This window comes from Oenanthe melanoleuca, chromosome 5 (genome assembly GCF_029582105.1).
Source record: "Oenanthe melanoleuca isolate GR-GAL-2019-014 chromosome 5, OMel1.0, whole genome shotgun sequence".
NCBI lineage: Eukaryota > Metazoa > Chordata > Aves > Passeriformes > Muscicapidae > Oenanthe > Oenanthe melanoleuca.
In genome coordinates, this window is record NC_079339.1 from 8133906 (window position 1) to 8159996 (window position 26091).

General features: G+C 50.0%; 1 protein-coding gene across 1 annotated transcript in view; it reads left to right on the forward strand.

Moving 5' to 3' along the window:
- The first annotated feature begins 3591 nt into the window (after positions 1 to 3591).
- Positions 3592 to 26091, forward strand: part of LOC130253432 (mas-related G-protein coupled receptor member H-like) — a 67936-nt gene continuing 45436 nt past the window's right edge. Inside the window, exon 1 of the transcript XR_008840560.1 lies at positions 3592 to 3694. The gene's annotated coding sequence lies outside the window, so the exon portion shown is untranslated. The remainder of the gene's footprint in view (positions 3695 to 26091) is intronic.

Sequence of the window (26091 nt, forward strand, 5' to 3'; positions counted from 1 at the left end):
GGCACTTCTGGACACGTGGCACCTAGAGATGTGGCACCTCAGAGACAGCCAGAAGGATGGGTGCATGCGGCACTGAGCTCAGCCATGTTCCTGTGTTCCCCATGCAACGACCCTCATTACCTTGGCACCCTGAAATAAACTCTGATATAGTGATCTTTTTCGTTTTGTTGCTACCCCTAAATCAGATTTCGGTTTATTCCTTTTGTTTCTTTTCAACATGGTAACTCTGGCCACAGATTTTGTTGAATAAACAACATCTGGCTTTGCTGCAGAGCTTGTCCCTGGTAAAGTGTCAAAAAATGGCTTATGTCCTTAATTTTTCCTTCTTTAAAGCCTCTGGCTTCTCTGTTAGAAGGGCCTGTACCTGTATCATACCAGAGCTCTTCCTAAGGCTGGTGCCTACAATGTCTAGAATGAGCCATCTGGTGGCAGTTCCAAGATCTCCTCATTCCTTCTGGGAAAAGCAGAATGACTCCCTGTCAGGTTCATCTCAGTAACCTTAATCCTGAAATCTTGCCTTTGAATGGGCTCAAATTGCCCCCTCTAATTCCACAGATGGATTTTTAGGAACTAGCAAGACAAAACCAGTGATTCCTGTTTCAAATCTATTTTTTCCCATTTGTATGCCACAATTTCAGTGGTACTTCACATTCACCAAGTACTTTCCAAAAGGATTCGTGGAATAATAAATTCTGTCTATGAGCTGGAGCACAGGCACACAGCAGAGCAATGATTTAGGATTTCAGCAATGTCATTGCTTCTGGGAAGAGGTGAATCAATGCTGCTCTCCTGGCTACAACCCTTAGAAAATTGCAGATTTAATCTGAGTCATCTTCTACACTCTTGTGGGAGTCAGACAGCAGCCTACAGTGAATTCCAAGGAATTCCTGGAAAGCTGAGGTGAGATAATTCCGACGCAGGCTGACATGCCTCAGGGATCTGGGATGCTCCTGCTGGAGACTGGCACGGGTGGTGGCCCTGGGACCAGAACTGTCACCTCTCTTCCCTGGTGACACCGTGTTTGTGTCCCCAGATATGGAATCTCACATCCCCTCACCAGGCCAATCCTTGCAAGTGCAAACACTTCATAATCCATGAACTAAAGAGGCTTCTGGAGAGATGGAATGGGACTTTGGACAAGGGCATGGAGTAACAGGACAAGGGGGAATGACTTCCCACTGCCAGAGGGTGGGTTCAAATTGGATATTGGGAAGAAATCCTTCCCTGTGAGGATACAGAGGCCCTGGCACAGGTTGCCCAGAGGGACGGGGTCATGTGAAAACAACTACAAATGCTTCCAAGGTTGAGAAGGAGGAAGATGAACTCTAATGAAGGGGTGGAAACAGGATCACAGCATCCCAAAATCTGGTCTCTAAGAGCTTTCATTGCATCATTAAGGGAACTTCTTGGCTCAGCTGTGTTTTCTTGAGCCCAGGGGAGGTTTTGGCAATGATTCTGGAGCTCTTCCCAGAATGGGAGCTGCTTCTGACAAGCAGCCAGGTTCTTCAAAGTGCTGCCAACAGTGCCAGCACTGCCAGCATTCCAGTGCCACCAGCACCACCAGTATCCCTCTGCTGCTGCAGGGACAATGACCCCTCTAGGAAGAGAAATGAGGAATGTAAGAAACCTGCTGAGAGAGGCAAGGCAGCTGAAGAATGTCCCATTGGGAAGGGTGTTTCCAATCTGGAGGAAATGAGGAGCCATTCAAAAAAATTTACATGTCAAGCTACTGTGTCTGTGGCAGAAGAAAAAAAGACAAATATCACTGAGGATGTGAAATTCTGACATAGCCAAAGATGCAATTTCCAACTCTCGCGTGACTCCAGCAAGCCTTGGGAAAAAACACCAGGACAGGGCATAGAAAGAGCCAGCAGGACGGGACTGGGGAGCTCCTGGTGATCTGGGCACTTTCTCCTTCATGTTACTGACCTGGGAGGAGCTGCTTCAGCACATGGATCCCAAAGGAGCAAGAGGTACCAGGAAGCACCGCTGATCTGCACAGACCCCCTGTGCCTGCTGCTGCCCCACAGTGAACAGGTCAGTGGAATGTTTTCCTTCCTCCCTCCCCCACCTTCCTCTCCTCCAGCAATTGCTTGTCCCTGCCACCCTCTCCTGGTGACCACAGTGCACTCCCTAGATTCCCCCTCCTCTGTCCTTTGCATCCTATCTGTATCTTGACATTGAAATTGGCTGAAATAAACTTTCTAAAACAATGAGAAGCATTTGGAAGCAGGAATTCTTTACCTGCACAGGACACACAGAAGGATCTCTCCCTGTTCTGTGTGTGTGTTGAGACTTTACAGCAGGGGTTTTATCCATTATAAGCACACATGGACATTAAAAAGATTTTATCTAACACATAAACATAATTTTCCTAAAATTTATTTTCGTGTGTCAGCCTCCTACTGGAAGTACTTTGATGATCCTGGAGGATCATTCAGAGGGGTCTCTGGTGGTCGTGTTCACTGAGTGTTGCAATATTAAATGTGATTCTGCCTTGAACTTTTCTTCTGGCCATGTGCTCTTGCTTCTTGTTACAAACTTGCCCCAAAGCCCCTGTTGTCCTCCTTATGTGTTTCTGCTCTGGCTCCAGCCACATTTATCATTCTGTGAGCACATTGGAGCTGGGCTTTCCTCCTCCCTCCTGGGTTCTAGAACCCTATGGCCAGGAGGAGCAGAGACACTGCTGGGGTCCCCAGTGGAGCTGGGAGCAGTGGGGCTGTCAGGGGAAAACAAGCAGCCCTGGGTGGGTTCTGAAGTGTCAGAGCAGGCTGGAGGGGTCAGGCGAGGGTCAGGGGGGTTGGAAGAGGTCTGGATGCTGGCAAACCCAGAGGAAAGCAGATCCTGACAGGGCACACTCAGAGTCGGGGAGCAGCTGCCCTCTTAGAAACCTGTGGGATGAGATGGGATGGGCAGGGCATGGGGATAGGGAAAGGATAGGATAGGATAGGATAGGATAGGATAGGATAGGATAGGATAGGATAGGATAGGATAGGATAGGATAGGATAGGATAGGATAGGATAGGATAGGAGAGGAGCTCAGTTCTGCTTCCCTGGGCCCACTGGTGGCTTTGGAAATTATCCTGGAGCATTTCCTAGAATGGGAGTTACTTCTGATACGCAGCCAGCTGCCCCACCAGCACTGCCAACATTGCAGTGCCACTAGCACCACCAGCATCCCTCTGCTGCTGGAGGGACAATGACTCCTCAAGGAAGAGAAATGAGGACTATTAGAACCCTGTCAGGAGAGGGAAGGCAGTCAGAGAATGGGACATTCTGCAGAGAAGGAATGTTTCTCATCAGGAGGAAATGAGGAGCTATTTGTAAAATGTTTCATTTGGAGCTTTTGACAGAAATCACATCCTCTGTAGCAAAACAAAAAAAAAAACAAAAACAAAAACAAAAAACAAACAAACAAACAAGATAAATACCTCTGAGGAAGTGGACCTCTGACATAGCCGAAGATGCAATTTCTGACTCCACTGAGTCTGGGGATGTAACAGCCTGGCAGGGCACAGAGAGAGCTGGTAGGAGAGGAATTCGGGGCTCCTGGTGATCTGGGCACTTTCTCCTTCATGGTACTGACGCAGAAGAAACTGCTTTAGGACACGGATCCCAAAGGAGTAAAAGGTACCAGGAAGCACTGCTGATCTGCACAGACCCCCTTTGCCTGCTGCTGCCCCACACTGAACAGGTCAGTGGAATGTTTTCCTTCCTCCCTACCCCACCTTCCTCTCCTCCAGCAGCTGCTCTATTCCTGCCACCCTCTCCTGGTGACTGCAGTGCCCTCCCCAGTTCCCCCCTCCACTGCCCAGTGATTCCCCTCTGCATTTCATGTTGAACATCCCAATTCTCCCATTTCCCTCTCCCACCCCATAATTTCCATCACCCTCCTCCCCTGCACTTCTCTCCACCGAATCCTTCCCATTGCAGGGAGCTGCTGAGGAGTCTTATGGTCCATCCTTGGATTCTCCAACCACTGACTCCCACCCACTCTAACCACAGCCAGGGACCACATCCCACTGCCTGCCCAGTGTCCATCCATGGAGGTGACCACCGTGTCCCCATCTCCCACCTCACCCACTGAAGAGGCTGATCTCTGTGAGACAGATGTCACCAACGTGCCCATACACAGTGTGACACTGCTCAACTGTCTCCGTGGGCTGGCTGGGAACGGGGCTGTGCCCTCTCTATTCAGCACCAGCTGATGCACCAACTTGCTGGCTGACCTGACTGCTGCTCACTTGCTCTTCCTCCTCTTCATGGCCCCCTCCACCCTGCCCTCCCTGGTGAATGACATATTCTGCTCCACTTTGGTGCCCCCCATTTACTTGACCTTGCTTTTCCAGCTGTCACTGTCCTCCTGCCACACAGAGCTGTTCTGGCTGGTGTTCATCAGCATCAAGCGGTATCGAAAGCCCATCGACTTCAGACTCTGGTGCCCCTTCCACCAATACCAGCCCCAGCTGAGGGTGATGATAAGACCCCTGTGCTGGGCCTTTTTCTATATTGTCATTGGTGTTGTTCTAATGGGGAATTTTCCAGTGCCTTTTCCAAGGGAAATGCCAGATGGTTCACACGTTCTTGTACATCTTCAACCACTTCCTCTTTGCTGCATCTTTGTTAATTTCCACTGCAAGCATCTACATTATGGCAAATTTTTACCCCGAGTTGGAGGAACCAACTATGCCCACCAGGGACACAGCAGTCCTAATGGGCTGATCCCTTCCACTGCACTGATGAAGGAAACCACAACAGTGGGTGAGCCAGAGGGTTGATAAATATCCATGGTATCACCCTCCCCCCTCTATTAGTTGATGAGAGAGGAGCAGGGGTATGTGGGACAGATGTTCTGCATGGAGCACACTGGAGTATGGCTTTCATCCTCTCTCAGGGGGTCCTAGAATACAATTCCCCAAACGGATTGTGCCCCACTCTGCTGTGATCCCAAAATTCCCCCTGGCACCTGGTTCCTGCATCCCACTGTGGTCTGATATCAATAAACAGCATCATGAACCTTGAGTTGCCTTTGTCCCCTCTGCCAGCGCCTCCCAGCTTCCTTTGGCTCCTGCTGCCAGCCAGAAATGTGTCTGGAGGGACGGGACACTCCCATGGCTTGTGCTCCCTGGAGCAACCAGGATCCCGAGTGCCCAGAGTTGGACTGGCACTGGCACAGCCAGCACAGACAGGATGGCCCAGGGCCTCAGCATTCCCCCCTGGCTGCTCCCAGAGTGTCACAACAGAGATATCCCTGGTCCTGGGTGGAGCAGAGCAGGAGTGGGGCTTTCGAAGAGGAAGGTGGCCCTGGGTGGTCTGGGCATGTTGTGGGTGTCAGGAAGGGTCTGGATGCTGCTGATCCCAAATGTCTTGACTAGAGAGCAGCAGAGCCTGATGGGCAGTGAGTGAACAATGGATGGGGTGGGATGGGATGGGATGGGATGGGATGGGATGGGATGGGATGGGATGGGATGGGATGGTGTCCTGCCGATAAAGGCAGAAGTTTTCCTTTGAAATAGAGACCTTAATTCCACTCCCCCCAAGTATTATAAATGTTTGAATCAAAGACTCTCAGAGACAAGGGGGTAGGAATAACAGCTCTTTTACTAATATATCTAACCGTACAAGCAGAAACAACAGCAGTTGTTAAAATTACCAACAAGACAGAACAGATTACTCAGTTCCACTCATTTCTTTAGCTGTGGGCACGCTCTCTCTGCCTTAGAGGCGGGCGGGAGCGGAGGTGAGAGGGGCGGCAGTGCCCACGCCGGTCTCGGGTGGGAATGGGCTGGAGCGGGCAGCTCCTCGCTCACCGTTGGTGTTCAGGTGATTCGCTGTGTCCACAGAGGCAGGAGGCTGGAGCAGGGCAGTTGCAGGGCAGGTGATTGCAGAGGGTCTGGCTCTCCTGCCTTCGGCCGCATGGCCGGAGATTTGGCCAGTCCTCCTCTGAGCTCGCTGGCAAGCACGAGAGGCCCTCTGGAAGCACGAGAGCCCCTCCTGAAGCCCAGCTCCCACCTACCCCTTTTGTCCAGAGTCATCAAAGGTCCTGGGTGTAACCCGGCCACCTCCATTGGCATGATAATGGGAAAAATTCTTTAAATTGACACAGTAATAGAAAAACACTCAACCCCCAACAGATGGGATGTGATGGATGCGCGGTGTGGGGCAGAGATGGTGATGAGGAATGTTACCAAAGTCAGACAGAATTAAGTTCATATGAAATATTTGGCAGCAGAACACATAGAAGGATCTCTCCTAATTTCTATTTGTGGTGAGACTTTACAGCTTGTATTTTATGCATTGTAACCATACATACTCCTTAAAATATCTTTCTTATCTAGTACATAAACACCATTTACTTTGAACTCATTTCCATTCATCCTCTTCCAACTGGGAGTCCTTTCATGGCTCTGGAGGATCATTGGGAGGGGTCTCTGCTGGTTGTATTCACTGAGTGCTGCGATACTAAATGTGACCACGCCTTGAACTCTTCCTTTGGCCATGTGCTCTTGCTTCTTGTAAAAAAAAAACCACTGCAAGCCTTTTAATCTATTTCTCCACTGGCTCCAACCACATTTACCATCCTGTGTTCTCCTGCAGAGCACATTGGAGCTGGGCTTCCCTCCTCCCTCCTGGGTCCTAGAACTCTACAGCCAGGAGGAACAGAGACACTGCTGAGGTCCCAGGTGGAGCAGGGTAGGATCGGGGCTGTAGGGGGGGAAAAAGGGGGCCCCGGGGACAGTCTGGGATGTTGGAGGCACTTTTGGAAGCTGCTGTAGTGGGTCTGGATGTCAGCAATCCCAAATGTCCCCACTGGAGGATAGCAGAGCCTGACTGACAACACTTGGAGTAGGGGAGCAGCTGCCTTCTGGGAAATCTGTGGGATTGGATGGGATAGGATGCAGTCAAGATGGACATTGGGGTGGGGATGGGAATGTGGTGCAGCTCATATGTACTTCCTTAGGCCCCAGGGCATGTTTTGGCAATGAACCTGGAGCTATTCCCAGACTGGGAGTTGATTCTGATGAGCATCCTGTACTGCCACGGCCAGCACTGCCAGCATTCCAGTGCCGCCATCACCACCAGCATCCCTCTGCTGCTGGAGGAACAACGACCTCTCAGGGAAGAGAAACAAGGAATGGTAGAAACCTGTTGGGAAAGGGAAGGCAGTCAGAGAATGGACATTCTCCTGGGAAGGATTGTTTCTTATCAGGAGGAAATGCAGAGCCATTCAAAAAGACAAAGCCCACTTGCTTTGTGGGAAAAAAAAAAAAAAAAAAAAAAAAAAAAGAAAAGAAAAAGAAAAAGAAAACGAAAAGAAAAGAAAAGAAAAGAAAAGAAAAGAAAAGAAAAGAAAAGAAAAGAAAAGAAAAGAAAAGAAAAGAAAAGAAAAGAAAAGAAAAGAAAAGAAAAGAAAAAAGAAAATGTCAGTAACCCTAAGGCTGTGGTACTCTGATGCAGCCAATGTTTTAAAACCACTTAATTTCTGACTGCCCTGTGCTCCCTACTGAGCGTTGGGGACCAATACCAGGACAGGGCATAGAGACCAGCCAGAGGTACGGCAGTGGGGTGATCCTGGTGATCTGGGAATGTTCTGTATGGTACTGACCTGGGAGGAGCTGCTTTAGGACATGGATCCCAAAGGAGCAAGAGGTACCAGGAAGCCCCACTGGTCTGGACAGACCTCCTTTAATTGCTGCTGCCCCACAGCGAACAAGTCAGTGGAATGTTTTCCTTCCTCCCTCCCCCACCTTCCTCTCCTCCAGCAGCTGCTCCAGTTCCCGCCATCCTCTCCTGGTGACCACAGTGCCCTCCCCACGTGCTCCCTGCTCTCCCTAAGCTTCCCTTCTGCCCTTCCTTCAGAATAGCCCAACCCTCCCACCTCTCTCTCCCAACCTAAAATTTCCACCGTCCTCTTCCCCTGCACATCTCACTCCTCCCCACTGAATCCTTCCCACTGCTGAGCTGGGAGCTGCTGAGCAGCCACATGGTCCATCCCTGGATTCTCCAAGCACTGACTGTCATCCACTCTCTCCACAGCCAGGGGCCACATTCCACTGCCTGCCCAGTGTCCATCCATGGAGGTGACTGTGGTAGCCAAGATTGATAGCACTGTGGATTTAATTAGCATATGCAGTTTGATAACTAAGATGCCTTGGAAAGAACAAACAGAGCATTGAAGATTACAAGAAGATTAGATCAATAGGAAAGAAGATTGAATTAAGTAGAAATATGAAGTCTGTCTGTATGATGTGTTGGTTTCATGGGCTAGGGGGGAGGGGTGGAGCTGCCTGAGGGAGAAGCACCATGAGACTGGGAAGTAGGAGGACTGTCCCATCTCTGGGGGCTTCCCCTGTGAGCTGCTGGAACCAATCGGAGAGTTGATTTGGTGATGGACACTCGGGAAACCAATTGAAAGTTATTTCGCTTTCATAAATCACATTGCTAAAGCTAATTTGTTCTCTTTGGCCTTCCAGCCACAAGGCCAATAGCTACTGCTGGAGCCCCGGCCCCAGGTGGCCCCCGCGCTGCCCGGCATGGCCTCGGCTCCACTCTGGCTCCGGGCGGCCCCGTGCGGCCCTGGCTGGGCAGGGCTCGGCCACGGCCTTGGTGCAGCTCGGCCCGGGGGCGGGGGGCCCGGCTTTGCCCAGCAACCCAGCCTGACACCAGCTCTGCGGGGAGCCCCTGGCCCGGCCCCGGCTTGGCTCAGTGGGGCCACAGCTTGGCTGCATGACCCTCAGCCACATGGTCCCAGCATGACCGCAGCCCCTGCCCTGGCCCTGGTGGCCCCCAGCTCTTTGCTTGGCTCGGCTTGGCTCCCCTCTCCACGTGACATGGCCAAGCGGGAGGATGAGGGAGCCACCTCATCCCTTCCCCCCTTCCCTGTTCTGAGAGAAGAGGCCTCCAGCTGCCCATGTGGTTTTTTCACGATCTGAATACAATTTTAACTCTTTTTAATGCCTGGATAAGATTCTCGATCTCCTGAGCTTCCCTGAATGAGAAGAAATAAAGCATAGAGTCTGCAGACATCAGCAAAATGAAGATAAAGTTCCTGATGGGAATAGATTGAAAAGATGCAACTGATAAGTAGCTGAAAACCTTTCTTGTGGGCTAAGGGGACTGTGACTATACTACAATTCCTTTAAACTGTGAAATTTACTTGGGGAGGTTTGGGTACTTGAAAAGAAGACTTTTTGCCTTGGGGAAATGGAGCTCTCTGTTTTGGGACTGGAATATGAACAGAGACATTTGATAGAGAAGGAGATGAAGAGAATTTTGTTTTTCAGCAGCTTGCCTTTAAAAGTAGTACCCTATGTGTGCATCATAACCCATAACACAGCTCTGAAAGGACTGTGAGATGAGAGGAGAGTCATAATCTGCAATATTTTCCCAAGCAGATGTAGATTGTGAAGGTGAAGACACCCCCTAAGCCTAAACCAAAAAAGGAACTCTTCTTTCTAAAGTGAACTGAAATGATTATTTAAGTAGATAACTGACTGAAGTGTTCTCTGTATGTTGTTGTTAAGGAATGTGGAATGAAGGGAAGAGGGAATAATCTAGGAATCTTATTCTGAATTCTTTTTGTGTTATTAATAGATTTCTTCTTATATCCTTTTAAGTTTTCAGCCTGCCTTGTCTTTACTCCTAAATCCTGTCTCTAAAAGAAATTAAATATATTAAAACTGGCAAACCCAAGTCACACTGTGTCAGATGTTTAACCCAATGAATGTAGTAAAAAATTACTGGCCTTCTGTAAATGGTATATAAGCTCATAGTAAAATTCAGATTCTGATTATGAATCATTAGTCCCCATCTCTCTCTCAATCATTGATAACTGGTGCTCCCGTGTGAGGAGAAGGACTGACCTACCTGGTTGCAATTGGCAAGTCCCAGGAACTGGTCCCACCGATGAAAGAACCGCATCTGGGCCTGGGACAATCACCTGCCCTGCTTTGATGTGACAGGTGAGCTGGAGGATCTGAAATATGGGACAGGACATGTTTAATGAGAGAGATGTCTATAAAAACATGCTCAGTTTTCTGGGCAAGCATGGCTCTCCCATCTGCAAGCATGACTTAAGTCACTTTTACAATGGGTGTCATGCATCTTTCCCAATACCACCCCTTCTTCTATTTTTACCCTCTGCTACTGGGACAACGTCGGCGTTAAGCTCTACAACCTGGACACTCTCCCTGGCCATGAGCCAGAGATACAAATGCTTCCTGCATGGAGGGCAGTTATGGGTGCGATTAAAAAGCAGGAGGGGAGTGAGGTTGCCTGTGAAGCTACCTCTGAGACAGCCATAACAACGGTGCCGGACTGAGACCTGCCCAGGTCATGCTCTCTGTACCCTGTCTGCACGCCCTCCCCAATGAGTGCCAGGGTTAGAGCCCGGTCACCACCGGTCACCCACTGCTGGATCACCAGCGACTCCAGAGCCGCCAAAAACCTACCCCCTATATGGTGGACACTGACTCTAGCAGTGAAGGGGAACTTTTCGACCCTGGCCCCAAAAAAGATCTGGATTTATTCTCTACAGATGCACCTAATAATTGGTTACAGATAAAAAAGAGAGCCCTTAATGACAGAGAGTTCGATACTGTGGCAGAAATCTTTGTGGCCCCCATACGACTCAGACCAATGGGAGCCTTTGGGACACTCAGAAATTAAGGAACCGGGCCATACCACAGTGGAATGTGGTCTGGCATCTCCTTACTTCAGTAATTTATTAAGAGCAAATTTACTACTCACTTCATGGCTCCTCATGACATTAAGTCTTTGGCAAATCTTTTGCTCACACCGATACCATATGCAATATTCATGGCACCATAGAAAAAAAAAACCTGGAGAACATAATAGTCACGTATGCAGGGCACTCTAACCAAGCCCTGGCTGCCTTAACCACTGACCACCTAGCCAGAGAGGGAGTGCATACCGATCCTAATGGCCAAGCTGCCTTACCAAGAAAGGCCCTAGAGGGAATCAGAGAGGCAGCTTGTCTGGCTTTTCTTAAGGTTCCTGATGCCAGAACCCCGCAACAGTCTTTCATAAATAATAAACAGGCTTCCCAGGAGCCCTATATGCAGTTTATGAACAGATTAAAACAAACACTGGAGAGACACAATTAACATCTACATTGGATGTATGCAAATTGGTCACTGTTGATATCCTTACGATTATTGACACAGGGCGACTGTATGATTTAAATAAGATACAATATGGTTTTGATTAAAACTGCTTATCTTTGTTGTGTTGCATTATGAATATTGATCAAAATTGATTTTTAGTTGTCTTATTGATTAAAATTGTTTTTTTTAACTATCATGCATTTTAAAATGTTGGTTCAAATTGCCTATTTTAATTTTACCAAAAAAATTAATTTTTAATTAATTAAAAAATTAATTTTGTAATCAGAAATTGAAATTGAAAATTGATTAACATTGATTAAAATTGTTTATCTTTTTGTAAACAGAAATTGAAATTGAAAATTGATTATTAAACTGATTATTTGTTTTTGTCTTCTTTCTCCCTTTTCCTTCCCTTATCTTTTTCCTACTTTACTATTCTGTCCAATTGTCTCTGTTTTTTCCGGGATACGCTACCAACTCGGACGAGTCCTGAAGACTTCACAACACCACCATGAAGGAGCACTCTTGACGATGATCACAAGTCACAGGGTGGTGTAAGAGTTGGTTCGAAGTTTCTCTGATCTGCCTCATGACCATCATCAGAGACTGAGAGCCCAGGACCCCACTGCTCGCTCTGGACCTGAGTTCTGGCCTGGCCAAGGGACTGTTTGTAGGTGTGCCTGGTGCTTGCCACGGTATGCTGCTCTCGAGCAGGGTACTGGTTATAGCGCCCTGTTCTTGCAACTCTTTCTGGGAACAACGATCTCTGCATACAAATAGTCCGTAAATCTCCCCACCTTTTGGCCAGAGGCCACTCACTTTGGAAAAGGACTATAAAAAGTGACTCTCTTAAAGAGACTTTGAGATCTCTTTCTCCCCAACGGATTGAAGACACATCTATCGTCGGACAACTCGAGGACTCGTCCCTTCTGTTGGTAGCTATATCTCCATCCTTTCTCTCCCCTTTTACTTAATTTCATTTACCTCTTTCTCTCTCTCTCTCTCTCTCTCTCTTCTATTGCAAACTGACTTGCTGGCATGCAATAAACTGCATTGCTGCTTGCTGTTGAATAAAACCCGAGTCTCTTGCTGTTTGTATTTTGCACCCTGGGGTTGAATGAACCATCACGACTCCTGCTTGGATCTTGACACCCTCCCTGTGCTGGTGTACTCCTGCAGGAGAAGGGAGCAGGGGCATTGCCAGGGGCAATGTGGGAGGGATGCTTTGCCATAGAGCACATTAAAGCATGGCTTTCTTCCTCTCTGCTGTGCCCACATGGCTCCAGGCAGTGCAGCTGGGCTCAGTGCTGTTCTCCAGCTCTATTCCCCATGGAATGACCCTCATTACATGCGCCCCAGGGAAAGAACTCATCTCCTTTGGCTACCCAGATGAGTTTAATGGTATTTTGAAGTATCTCTTGCCTGCAAAGAATGCGACAACCTAAGTCCCAGGGACACACTCAGCACAGAGTGCAAGTGATTTCCCAAATACCTGCAGGGCTGGTCCCTCTGGATGCTGTTGGGAGTTGAGTGTTTTTCTATTACTATGTCAATTTAAAGAATTTTCCCATTATCATGGAGCTGGCCGGGTTACACTCGAGACTTTGACTACTCTAGAAAAAAGGGGTAGGTGGGATCTGGGCTTCAGGAGGAGCTCTCATGCTTCCGGAGGGGTTACTCATATTTCCGACGAGCTCGGAGGACTGGCCCCATCTCCAGCCACGTGGCTGAAGGCAGGAGAGCCAGACCCTCTGCGATCACCTGCCCTGCATCTGCCCTGCTCCAACCTCCTGCCTCTGTGAACACAGCTAATCACCTGAATACAAATGGTGAGCGAGCAGCTGCCCTCTCCAGCCCACTCCCACCCGAGATCAGAGTGGCCTCTGCCACCCCCTCTCACCTCCGCTCCTGCCTGCTCTCTGCAGCTGCAGCTGCAGCTGCTCCCGTCTGGAGCACCGGGACTGAGTGCAGAGAGAGTGTGCCCACAGCTAGAGAAAGGACTGGAACCGAGTTATCTGTTCTGTTTTGTTGGTAATTTTAGCAACTGCTATTGTTTCTGCTTGTACGGTTAGATATATTAATAAAAGAGCTGTTATTCCTACCCCCTTATCTCTGCCTCGGAGTCCTTGATTCAAACAATTATAATACTTGGGGGGGGGGGGGGGTGGAACTAAGGTCTCTATTTCAAGCGAAAACTTCTCCCTTTATCGGCAGACACCTGTCCGTCAAACCAGGACAGATTTTGGCGACCCAGACGTGGGACAGAGGGCACTGAGTGGAGAGTTAAGACAGGAGTAACAGCTCTCTTGAGGGGCAACATGTTGTCCGGTTTAATCTGGTTTGTGCTCCATGTGGTCACAGATATCTCTCTCCCATTTGCAAGCCCTTATTTGAATATGGGCCCCCTCACCAAAGTTATTGTAGCTATTATCCGATTCGTTTGGTGGATTGATTATGTCAGGAATTCATGTATTTTTAATTTTTTCTGGGAAGTGGCCACATGGATCCAGAGCTATCGTACTCTAACTGCATGTTTCTGGGGTTATTTCAATAATAATACTTGCTGTAAGGAAATGAATGCAAGGGAAATTTTCTCCCAACCCATCACCCAATTATTTGAGGCTACCCCACCAGTTTTCAAGGATTTCAGATCTGCTTTAAATGCTAATGATATCACACAGTGGCTGGTGTTGCTGATATACCTGTTCTGTTTAGCATTCAGAGACAAGGGAATATGGGCTTGGATAACAACCCTGATACCTACCCCAGGAAATAGAGGTGCTGCCCCAGAACCTGCCCCTGCCCCAGGGACTAGGGATGTTGCCCCAGATCCTGCCCCTGACCCAGGGACTAGGGATTTTGCCCTAGAACATGACCCTGCCCCATGGGCTAGGGATGATGCCCCACAGCCCACAGCAGAAATGAACCACCCAGAGTGGGTGGGGGCTTTAGTGAAGGATATAGGCCAGATGTTGAAGGAGCAAAGCCAGATGTTGAAGGAGCACTTTTCTCTGTGAGAAACCCTCCCCCTACCCAAAAGAGAGAGAGTCAAATGGTTCTTCAGTGGAACTGATAGATGTTGTATCTGTCCAGGTTCCAGCTGCATCACAGGGGCAGCCACAACCAGTGGCAGTTGCCCCTGTGGAAACTAGAAAATCTAAGATTAAAACAAGGCACCTATCTAATGGGAATCAGCAAGGAGGGTCCTCACAACCAGCAAGGGAGACAGAGGTTGAGTCCCTCTCATATGATAGTCTCCATAAGCTGTGTAAAGACATTGTATGGTGGGGCTGTGAGCCTTTTACAACTTGGTTACTCCAGGTCTGGGACCTTACGGGAACAGGTGTGCAGCTGGATGGAATTGAGGCCAGGAATTTGGGATCCTTGGCCCAGGACTCAGGTGTGGACCAGATATTTGTGAGGGAGCAAGGCCTCCTTTCCCTCTGGGACCGGCTTTTAATGAGTGTGAGAGAGAAGTTTGTTCACAAAGAGAGAATGCAGGAGTACCACCGTAGAATGCGCTGGAAGACCCTTGAGGAAGGAATCCAGCAGCTGAGAAAAGTGTCAGTATTAGAGGTACTCTTTGGGAGGGATGGACAGCATGACAATGATCCTGACAAGGTCAGGTGCACAGGGCAGATGCTGTGGAATCTGGCAACCCTGGGGCTATCTCAATATACCACCTTCATTGCAATGATCAATGCGGATGACCACCAGGAGACAGTGGTTTCTGTTGCCAACAGACTCAGAAATTTTGAGAGTATGATGAATGGCCCAATGCAGGCCAATGTCTCTGCCATGGCCAGGGACCTCCAAGAGGTCCAAGACAGGATGGAGGAGATGAGGGAGGAGATGAGGGAGGAGATAAGGGAGATCAGTGCAGCACCAGTGCAAGTCACAGGCCCCAAATCTAGAACCCAACGCCCCCCAGCTAGGGAGAGAGGGTACACCCCAGGAGCTGACCTGTGGTTTTTCCTGCGAGACCATGGAGAAGACATGGGAAAACTGGATGGGAAGCTGTCCTGGGTTGGTGTTGTGTCTGCTCCTCTCCCTCTCCCACACCTCTCTGTCTGCATGGAGCTGCCGCCGGTGCCCTTTCCCCCCGGGGGGGTGGTGCCCCTGGGGCTGGGCTGCTTAGCTTGCTGCTGCTGCCCGGCGGCTGCTGCTGCTGCTTGCTGCGCGCTTGCTAGATAATCCGGCCGCTACCCCGCTGCTTCTGCCCTACTGCTTCTGCCCCGCTGCTGCTGCCCCAGCTCTGCCCCGGCTCTGCCCCGGCTCTGCCATGGCTGCTGCCTTCCCCTCCCCCTTCTCTCCTTCAGCTCCAAGATCTGTACCGGCTCCGGACGGGACCTGGACATGAGAGACTGCCTCCGGAGCCTGCCCTAGAAGCTTCTCGCCCTTCCCAGCAGCGACCGTCTCTCACTTCGGTGAAAACATTTCTTTTGTCATCTGGGATTGTACTTTCCTGTTGCTGGGAAGTGTTTTTTCTTGTGTTTGTTAATAAACAAGTTTTTTCCACTTTTCCCCCCGAGTAAAATTCTCTCCGAGCCCAGTGGGGGGGAGGAATTGTGGGGGGGTTTATTCTGGGGGCCTCCTTTGGAGGCTTTCCCCCAGTTTTGTCCTAAACTTGGACAAATAATTTGGTGGCCCGTACGGGGAACCGAAGAAAGTGGAAAAAACTGTATAACTGTATATAATGCTGTTTGAAATGGATTTCAGTATGTGGTTCTGGATACTGGGGTTTTTTGAGGTTTTAATGCCTCTTTGGTCTCTGGGGTTATTTTCCTGCCCGGAAATAGCTCCAGTACTGTCCCTTATTTGTAGTTTTTATACTAAAGGGATAATGACCAAAATATTGATTGGATTGGGCTTGGTTGCAATGGCTTGTAAGAGGTTTATGAAGATGCTGGAATCGGTTCCAGGGATACCTTCTGGATCCTGGAGGAAAAGCGGAGAGGAGAAGCGGGGAGGAGGCTTTTCAGCCTTTGCTTCCCTTTCTCTCCTCTGAATTTTTTACATCGTTATTAGGATATGTGCAGTTCTCCTTTAGTATTAAAGAGATCATCTTTCTGATGTTTAGTGTTGTAAGCTTCCTCTACACGGTTTACAGTTTATATAAAATCAGGGCTGAGATTTCTAGAGGTGCTGGTGCGACTCCTGATTTAGCAGCAGGACAAAGTGTGAGGAGTCCTGAGTGGTGTGGAAAATGGCAGGACCTGGGCCAGATGTTAAAGGAATTTTCTGATCCTAAGGTTTGAGACTTTTCACATGAGCAAATTCAGAACCCGGCTGAGGTGGTAAAATATTTGAAAGAGAAGTGCCACAATAGCTCCAGGGAAAAAAAGATTACTGCAGTGAGCTGGGCTCTGGCGTATGCTTATCGTACCCTGTTAGATAGTGGAGAACAACAAACAAAGGAAAGGGAACAGGGAGATAACATAGCTACTATGCCAGCTATTCAGGCTGTAGTTAACACCCCAGGCTCGAGGACAGGGACGAAATTAGAAAGCAAGCTTCAACCAATGGCTGTGGCTACCAGTACAAGGAGTGGGAAGTGCACCAAGAAGACCGATCGGCCAGTGGAGGATGATGATGGGGATGCAGGAGAAGGACCTTCAACACCTCCTGATGTAAAATCAAGAGTTAAAACAACTGGTGTGAGATCAGAAACTAATAATGAGTCCCTGTCCCTAAAAGATCTTCGTGGTTTAAGAAAGGATTATACAAGACAGCCTGATGAATCCATAATTAGTTGGCTGGTCCGGCTTTGGGATGCGGCAGGCGAGGCTACCATCTTAGATGGCACTGAGGTGAGACACCTGGGATCCCTGTCTCATGATCCGGTCATCAATCAAGGTATGATGAGGGAGGCTAACCCTCAAAGCCTCTGGGCACGTGTTTTAGACAGCGTAGCACAAAGATATCTGTGTGCCGATGACCTGTATATGCAGCAGACCAAGTGGAAAACCATAGAGCAAGGGATCCAATGTCTGAGGGAGATGGCAGTGACGGAGATTATTTTTTCAGATGATATAACAACTAGGAACCCAGACCTGGTACCATGCACACCTGTAATGTGGAGAAAGCTGGTGCGACTCAAGCCATCTGAATATGCGTCTGCTTTGGCAATAATGAAGCGGGAAGAGATCTATGAAACGGTGCTCGACATGGCGAAGAAGCTCCGGGCATATGCGGATGCTGGGCATGGCCCAACCCATGCCAGAATCACTGCCGTGGAAACACGCTTGCAGAATTTAGAGGACAAGATAGAGGAAAATCATAAGAGACTCAGGGAGGAAATTAAGGAGGAACCTCCTCCAAATTTCAGCTGTGCAAATTAGACGTCCTGGCACTCAACATAGATGTTCTCCCGATGGGGAGAGGAGGTACACTCCCCGGGCCGAGCTATGGTTTTTCTTGCAGGATTCTGGAGAGAACATGAGGAGGTGGGATGGAAAGCCTACGGCTGCTCTGGCACGACGGGTGAGGGATTTGAAGGAAGGCAAGATTGAAAGAGGAAGTTCCATCCAAAGGAGAGCTGCTCCTGTTGCCCGTACCCAAAGTGCCAAATATGATAGTGATAATGACATGTCGGACCCTCTTGAAGGAAATTCTAAGATGCATGCCCCAGGAAAGAAAGATAAACAGGCTTAGAGGGGCCCTGCCTCTAGCCAGGGTGAGGCGAGGGAAAATCGTGTCCTTTGGACTGTGTGGATTCGGTGGCCTGGCACATCAAAACCACAGAAGTACAGAGCTTTAGTCGACACAGGTGCCCAATGTACGATAATTCCATCAAGATATGTGGGGGAAGAATCCATTTCTATTGCTGGTGTGACAGGTGGCTCATAGGACTTCACCCTGGTGGAAGCTGAAGTGAGTTTAACTGGACGGGAATGGAAGAAACATCTTATTGTGACTGGTCTAGAGGCCCCATGCATTTTGGGCATAGATTACCTTCGGAGCGGGTATTTTAAGGACCCAAAAGGCCTTAAGTGGGCATTTGGGATAGCGGCTGTAATGGCAGAGCATATCCAGCAATTGAACACCCTGCCTGGACTAGCTGAGAATCCCATTACAATAGGACTTCTGAAAGGAGAAGAGCAACGAGTACCAATTGCCACTTCAATAGTACATCACCGGCAATATAGGACAACTTGAGATGCTGTGATCCCCATTCACAAGATGATCCGTGAACTGGAGAGCCGAGGGCTGGTCAGCAAAACCCACTCACCCTTCAACAGCTCCATCTGGCCTGTGCACAAGTCTGATGGAGAATGGAGATTGACTGTGGACTATCGTGCCTTGAATGAAGTGACTCCACCGCTGAGCGCTGCCGTGCCGGACATGCTGGAGCTGCAGTACGAGCTGGAGTCCAAGGCAGCAAGGTGGTATGCCACCATTGACATCGCCAATGCGTTTTTCTCCATTCCTCTGGCCGCAGAGTGCAGACCTCAGTTTGCTTTCACCTGGAGGGGTGTGCAGTACACCTGGAACCGACTGCCCCAGGGGTGGAAACACAGCCCCACCATCTGTCATGGACTGATCCAGGCTGCACTGGAAAAGGGTGAGGCTCCGGAACATCTACAATATATTGATGACATCATTGTATGAGGGAACACAGCAGCAGAAGTGTTTGAGAAAGGAGAGAAAATTATCCAAATCCTCCTGGAAGCCGGCTTCGCCATCAAGAAGAGTAAGGTTAAGGGACCTGCTCGTGAGATCCAGTTCCTGGGAGTGAAGTGGAAAGATGGATGGCGTCAGATTCCTACTGATGTCATTAACAAAATTACAGCTATGTCCCCACCTACTAACAAGAAAGAGACCCAAGCTTTCCTAGGTGCCATAGGCTTTTGGAGAATGCAGATCCCTGAGTACAGCCAAATTGTAAGCCCTCTCTACCAGGTCACTCGCAAGAAGAACGATTTCCACTGGGGCCCTGAGCAGCAGCAAGCCTTCGCCCAGATCAAGCAGGAGATCGCTCATGCAGTGGCCCTTGGCCCAGTCAGGACGGGACCAGAGGTAAAGAGTGTGCTTTACTCTGCAGCTGGGAACCATGGTCTGTCCTGGAGCCTTTGGCAGAAGGTGCCTGGTGAGACCCGAGGCCGACCCCTGGGATTTTGAAGCAGAAGTTACAGAGGGTCTGAAGGCAATTACACCCCAACGGAGAAGGAAATTTTGGCTACCTATGAGGGAGTCCAAGCCGCCTCAGAAGTCATTGGTACGGAAGCACAGCTTCTCTTGGCACCCCGACTACCGGTGCTGGGGTGGATGTTCAGCGGAAAGGTTCCCTCAACCCACCATGCCACCAGTGCCACATGGAGCAAGTGGATAGCCCTCATCACTCAGCGTGCCAGAATCAGGAAACTAAATCGCCCTGGGATTCTGGAAAGAATTACAAACTGGCCAGAAGGTGAAAGTTTCGGTGTCGCGGATGAAGAACAAGAACCAGTGACACGGGCTGAAGAAGCTCCACCGTACAATGAGCTACCGGCAGAGGAAACACGTTATGCTCTATTCACTGATGGTTCCTGTCGCGTCGTGGGGATGAACCGGAGATGGAAAGCAGCTGTATGGAGCCCCACACGACGGGTTGCAGAGGCCACTGAAGGAGAGGGTGGATCTAGTAAATTCACCGAACTCAAAGCCGTCCAATTGGCCCTTAACATCGCAGAGAGAGAGAAATGGCCGAAACTTTATTTATACACTGATTCCTGGGTGGTAGCCAATGCTCTGTGGGGATGGTTGAGGAAATGGAAAAAGGCGAACTGGCAGCGCAGAGGAAAACCAATTTGGGCTGCTGAAGAGTGGAAAGACATCGCTACTCGATTAGAGAGATTACCTGTTAAAGTTCGCCATGTAGACGCCCATGTTCCCAAAAGCAGAGCCAATGAGGAGCAGCAAAATAATCAGCAAGTAGATCAAGCTGCAAGGATAGGGGTGTCGAAGATAGGCTTAGATTGGGAACACAAGGGAGAATTGTTCCTAGCTCGATGGGCCCATGATGCCTCGGGTCATCAGGGCAAAGATGCCACCTATAAGTGGGCACGAGACCGAGGGGTGGATCTAACCATGGACAGCATCTCTCAGGTTATCCAGGACTGTGACACGTGCGCTGCCATTAAGCAGGCCAAGCAGGTGAAGCCCCTCTGGTATGGGGGGCGGTGGTCCAAGTATGAGTATGGAGAGGCCTGGCAGATTGACTACATCACACTGCCTCAGACCCACCAGGGCAAGCGCTATGTCCTGACCATGGTGGAAGCCACAACTGGATGGTTAGAGACGTACCCAGTGTCTCATGCTACAGCCCGCAACACCATCCTGGGCCTGGAAAAGCAGATCCTGTGGAGGCATGGCACCCCTGAGAGAATCGAGTCAGACAATGGGACTCATTTTAAGAACAACCTCATTAACACCTGGGCTAGAGAACACGGTATTGAGTGGGTGTACCACATCCCTTACCATGCACCAGCTGCAGGTAAAGTGGAAAGGTACAATGGATTACTGAAAACCACCTTGAAGGCATTGGGTGGGGGGTCTTTTAAAAACTGGGAACAACATCTAGCAAAGGCTACTTGGTTAGTTAACACCAGAGGTTCCATCAACCGAGCAGGTCCTGCCCAGTCTGATTCCCTTAATATAGTGGATGGAGATAAAGCCCCAGTGGCCCATGTCAGAGGTTTGTTAGGAAAGGCAGTATGGGTTAATCCTGCCTCGAGTACAGGCAAACCCATTCGTGGGAATGTCTTTGCTCAAGGACTAGGATGCACGTGGTGGATAATGCAGGAAGATGGAACAACACGGTGTATACCACAGGGAGAACTGATTGTAGGATGAGACAGAAAGACATATGTAAGTGTTGAAGGTCTGAGTAAGTGAAATGAGAGGAAATGTGTAAGTGATGAAGGTTTGAGCAAGTCGGATGAAAGCTTTTATGTTGTAGTTAGTGGGTGGATATCCCAATCGTGTGTAACGTTCACGATGTGGGATAAGGGGTGGAATGTCCTGGGTTGGTGTTGTGTCTGCTCCTCTCCCGCTCCCACACCTCTCTGTCTGCATGGAGCTGCCGCTGGTGCCCTTTCCCCCCGGGGGGGTGGTGCCCCGGGGGCTGGGCTGCTTGGCTTGCTGCTGCTGCCCGGCGGCTGCTGCTGCTTCTTGCGCTTGCTAGATAACCCGGCCGCTACCCCGCTGCTTCTGCCCCGCTGCTGCCGCCCCGGCTCTGCCCCGGCTCTGCCACGGCTGCTGCCTTCCCCTCCCCCTTCTCTCCTTCAGCTCCAAGATCTGTACCGGCTCCGGACGGGACCTGGACATGAGAGACTGCCTCCGGAGCCTGCCCTAGAAGCTTCTCGCCCTTCCCAGCAGCGACCGTCTCTCACTTCGGTGAAAACATTTCTTTTGTCATCTGGGATTGTACTTTCCTGTTGCTGGGAAGTGTTTTTTCTTGTGTTTGTTAATAAACAAGTTTTTTCCACTTTTCCCCCCGAGTAAAATTCTCTCCGAGCCCAGTGGGGGGGAGGAATTGTGAGGGGGGTTTATTCTGGGGACCTCCTTTGGAGGCATTCCCCCAGTTTTGTCCTAAACTTGGACAGAAGCCCACTTCTGTCCTGGCAGCACGGGTGTGTCAGCTCAGGGAGGGAAATGCTAACTGAGGGAGCTGCACTAAAATGAAGGTAGCCTCAACTTCCCATGGTAAAGGTGCAGAGTATTACAGAAGGGAGGATGATCTTCCAGATCCCCTGGAAGGAACCTCCACTATGTATGCCCAGGAAAAAAATAATAACCAGGGATAGAGGGGCCCTGCCTCTAGCCAGGGAGAGGCATGGGATGACAGAGAGTATTGGACAGTGTGGGTGCAATGGCCTGGCATATCAAAGCCACAGGAACATGGAGTACTAGTTGATCCTGGTTCACAATGCACCCTGATACCATCAGAACACATGGGGAAGGTAACTGTTTCTATTGTTGGGGTGACGGGGGGATCACAGGAATACACTTTGCTGGAAGCTGAGATCAGCCTGACAGGGAAGGGATGGCAGAAGCATCCTATTGTAACTGGCCCAGGGGCACCACGTATTCTAGGCATAGACTTCCTCAGGGATGGCTACTACAAAGACCCAAAGGGGTTCAGGTGGGTTTTTTGAATAGCTGCTTTAGCAACAGAGAGCATTAAGCAGTTGAACACTTCGCCTGGACTATCAGAAAACCCATCTGCAGTGAGGCTCCTGAAAGTGACAGAGCAACAGGTACCAATTGCCACCATGACAGTGCACCGCCGGCAGTAACGGACGAATAGAGATGCTGTGATCCCCATCCACAAGATGATCCGTGACCTGGATAGCCAAGAAGTGGTCAGCAAAGCCCACTCACCCTTCAACAGCCCCATCTGGCCTGTGCACAAGTCTGATGGAGAATGGAGATTGACTGTGGACTATCGTGCCTTGAATGAAGTGACTCCACCGCTGAGCGCTGCCGTGCCGGACATGCTGGAGCTGCAGTACGAGCTGGAGTCCAAGGCAGCAAGGTGGTATGCCACCATTGACATCGCCAATGCGTTTTTCTCCATTCCTTTGGCAGCAGAGTGCAGGCCTCAGTTTGTTTTCTCCCGGAGGGGCGTGCAGTACACCTGGAAGAGACTGCCCCAGGGGTAGAAACACAGCCCCACCATCTGCCATGGACTGATCCAGGCACCAAAGCAAAAGGGTGAGGCTCCAGAACATTAGCAGTACATGGATGACATCATTGTGTGGGGGAACACGGCAGTGGAGGTATTTGAGAAGGGAAAGAAGATCATCCAGATTCTGCTGGGAGCCAGTTTCGCCATTAAAAAGAGCAAAGTCAAAGGAACCTGCCCGAGAGATCCAGTTCCTGGGAGTGAAGTGGCAAGATGGACGGCGCCAGATCCCCACTGAGGTCATCAATAAGATCACAGCAATGTCTCCACCAACAAGCAAGAAGGAAACACAAGCTTTCCTAGGTGCCATAGGCTTTTGGAGAATGCAGATCCCTGAGTACAGCCAGATTGTGAGCCCTCTCTACCAGGTCACTCGCAAGAAGAACGATTTCCACTGGGGCCCTGAACAACAGCAAGCCTTCGCCCAGATCAAGCAGGAGATCGCTCATGCAGTAGCCCTTGGCCCAGTCAGGACAGGACCAGAGGTAAAGAATGTGCTTTACTCTGCAGCTGGGAACCATGGTCTGTCCTGGAGCCTTTGGCAGAAGGCGCCTGGTGAGACCCGAGGCCAACCCCTGGGATTCTGGAGCAGAAGTTACAAAGGGTCTGAAGCCAATTACACTCCCACAGAGAAGGAAATCCTGGCTGCCTATGAAGGAGTTCAAGCTGCCTCAGAGGTGATTGGCACGGAAGCACAGCTTCTCTTGGCACCCCGACTGCCAGTGCTGGGGTAGATGTTAAAAGGAAAGGTTCCCTCTACCCACCACGCCACCGACGCCACATGGAGCAAGTGGATTGCCCTCATCACGCAGCGCGCCCGTATTGGCAACCCGAATCGCCCTGGGATTTTGGAGATAATTACAAACTGGCCAGAAGGTGAAGATTTTGGTCTCGCTGACGAAGAGGAGCAGGAACAAGTGACCTGGGCTGAAGAAGCCCCACCATACAACCAACTGCCAGCAGATGAAAAATGCTACGCCCTTTTCACCGATGGTTCCTGCCACATTGTGGGGATGAACCGGAAGTGGAAAGCAGCCGTATGGAGCCCCACACGACAGGTTGCACAAGCTACCGAAGGAGAAGGTGAATCAAGTCAACTTGCTGAGCTCAAAGCTGTTCAGCTGGCCTTGGACATTGCTGAGAGAGAGAAATGGCCAAAGCTCTACCTTTACACTGACTCCTGGATGGTAGCCAATGCTCTGTGAGGTTGGCTGTAAAGGTGGAAAAAGGCTGACTGGCAACGTAGAGGAAAACCAGTCTGGGCTGCTGATGAGTGGAAAGACATTGCCACTCGGGTAGAGAAGCTACCCGTGAAAGTCCGTCATGTGGATGCCCATGTTCCCAAGAGTTGGGCTAATGAAGAACACCGGCATAACGAGCAGGTAGATCAGGCTGCTCAGATAGAGGTCTCAAAGATAGACTTAGATTGGGAACACAAGGGAGAGTTGTTCCTAGCTCGATGGGCCCATGATGCCTCAGGTCATCAGGGCAGAGATGCCACCTATAAGTGGGCACGAGACCGAGGGGTAGATCTAACCATGGACAGCATCTCTCAGGTTATCCAGGACTGTGAGACATGTGCTGCCATCAAGCAAGCCATGTGGGTGAAGCCCCTCTGGTATGGGGGGTGATGGTCCCGGTCCCGGTACAAGTACAGAGAGGCCTGGCAGATTGACTATATCACACTGCCTCAGACCTGCCAAGGCAAGTGCTACGTGCTGACCATGGTGGAAGCCACCACTGGATGGTTGGAGACCTACCCTGTGCCTCACGCCACATCTCGGAACACCATCCTGGGCCTAGAAAAGCAGGACCTCTGGAGGCATGGTACCCCTGAGAGAATTGAGTCAGACAACGGGACTCATTTCAAAAATAGGCTTATAAGCACCTGGGCTAGAGAACATGGCATTGAGTGGGTGTATCATATTCCCTACCATGCACCAGTGGCTGGGAAAGTCGAACGGTGCAATGGCCTGCTTAAAACCACCTTAAAGGCACTCGGTGGGGGGACTTTCAAAAACTGGGAGATCAATCTACCAAAGGCCACGTGGTTAGTGAATATCCAAGGTTCCACTAACCGAGCAGGCCCTGCCCAATCTGAGCCGTTGGGAACATCAGATGGAGTTAAGGTCCCAGTGGTACACCTGAGAGACATGTTAGGAAAAACTGTTTGGGTAAACTCTCCCTCAAGCAAAGACAATCCTGTTTGTGGGGTGGTTTTCGCTCAAAGGCCAGGTTGCACTTGGTGGGTGATGCAAAAGGATGGAAAGACCCGATGCATACCCCAAGGAGACCATTTTCTAGGGTGAATTATCTATTATACTGTACCTGTAACTGCATGTATGTATATGATATAAAAGTTTTAATTTGCTGTAGCATGTTGGCATGGGAAAAATTCGGGGTGGATAATGTTGGGGGTTGTATGTTTTTCTATTACTGTGCCAATTTAAAGAATTTTTCCCATTGTCATGCCAATGGAGCTGGCCGGTTACACTGCGGATCTTTGACAACTTTAAACAAAAGAGGTAGGTGGGATCGGCTTCGAGAGCGGCACTCATGCTTCCGGAGGGGACTCGTGTTTCCGGCAAGCTCGGAGGAGGATCCCCCCGGTCTTGGAGCCATGTGGCCGAAGGCAGGAGAGCCAGACCCTCTGCGATCACCTGCCCTGCATCTGCCCACCTGCAGCCTCCTGCCTCTGCAGACACAGCGAATCACCCGGACACCAACGGTGAGTTAGGAGCTGCTCGCTCCAGCCCGCTCCCACCTGAGATTGGCATGGCCGCAGCCATCCCCTCCCACATCCGCTCCTGCCGAGAGAGAGCGTGCCCACTACTAAAGAAAGGACTGGAACTGAGTTATCTGTTCTGTTTTGTTAGTAATTTTAACAACTGCTGTTGTTTCTGCTTGTACAGTTAGATATATTAGTAAAAGAGCTGTTATTCCTACCTCCTTATCTCTGCCTCAGAGTCCTTGATTCAAACGTTTACAATACTTGGGGGGAGTGGAATTCAGGTCTCTGTTTTAAAGGAAAACTTCTGCCTTTATTGGTAGATACCTGTCCTTCAAACCAGGACAAGCCCATCTCTTTGGGCCCTGTAAAGAGCAATCCAAAAGGAGACCATTGGAACTCTCCTGGGTCCCAGCACTGCTGACCAGAACCTCCCTGGGAGTGGGGCCTCTCCCAGCCGGGATCTCTTCCTTTTGTTGCCCTCCTGTGATCCCCGAACGCCGACCGGTCCTGGGCTGATCCCCCCACTGCTCGAGGCTCACCCCTTGGCACAGTGAGGAGATGCAACT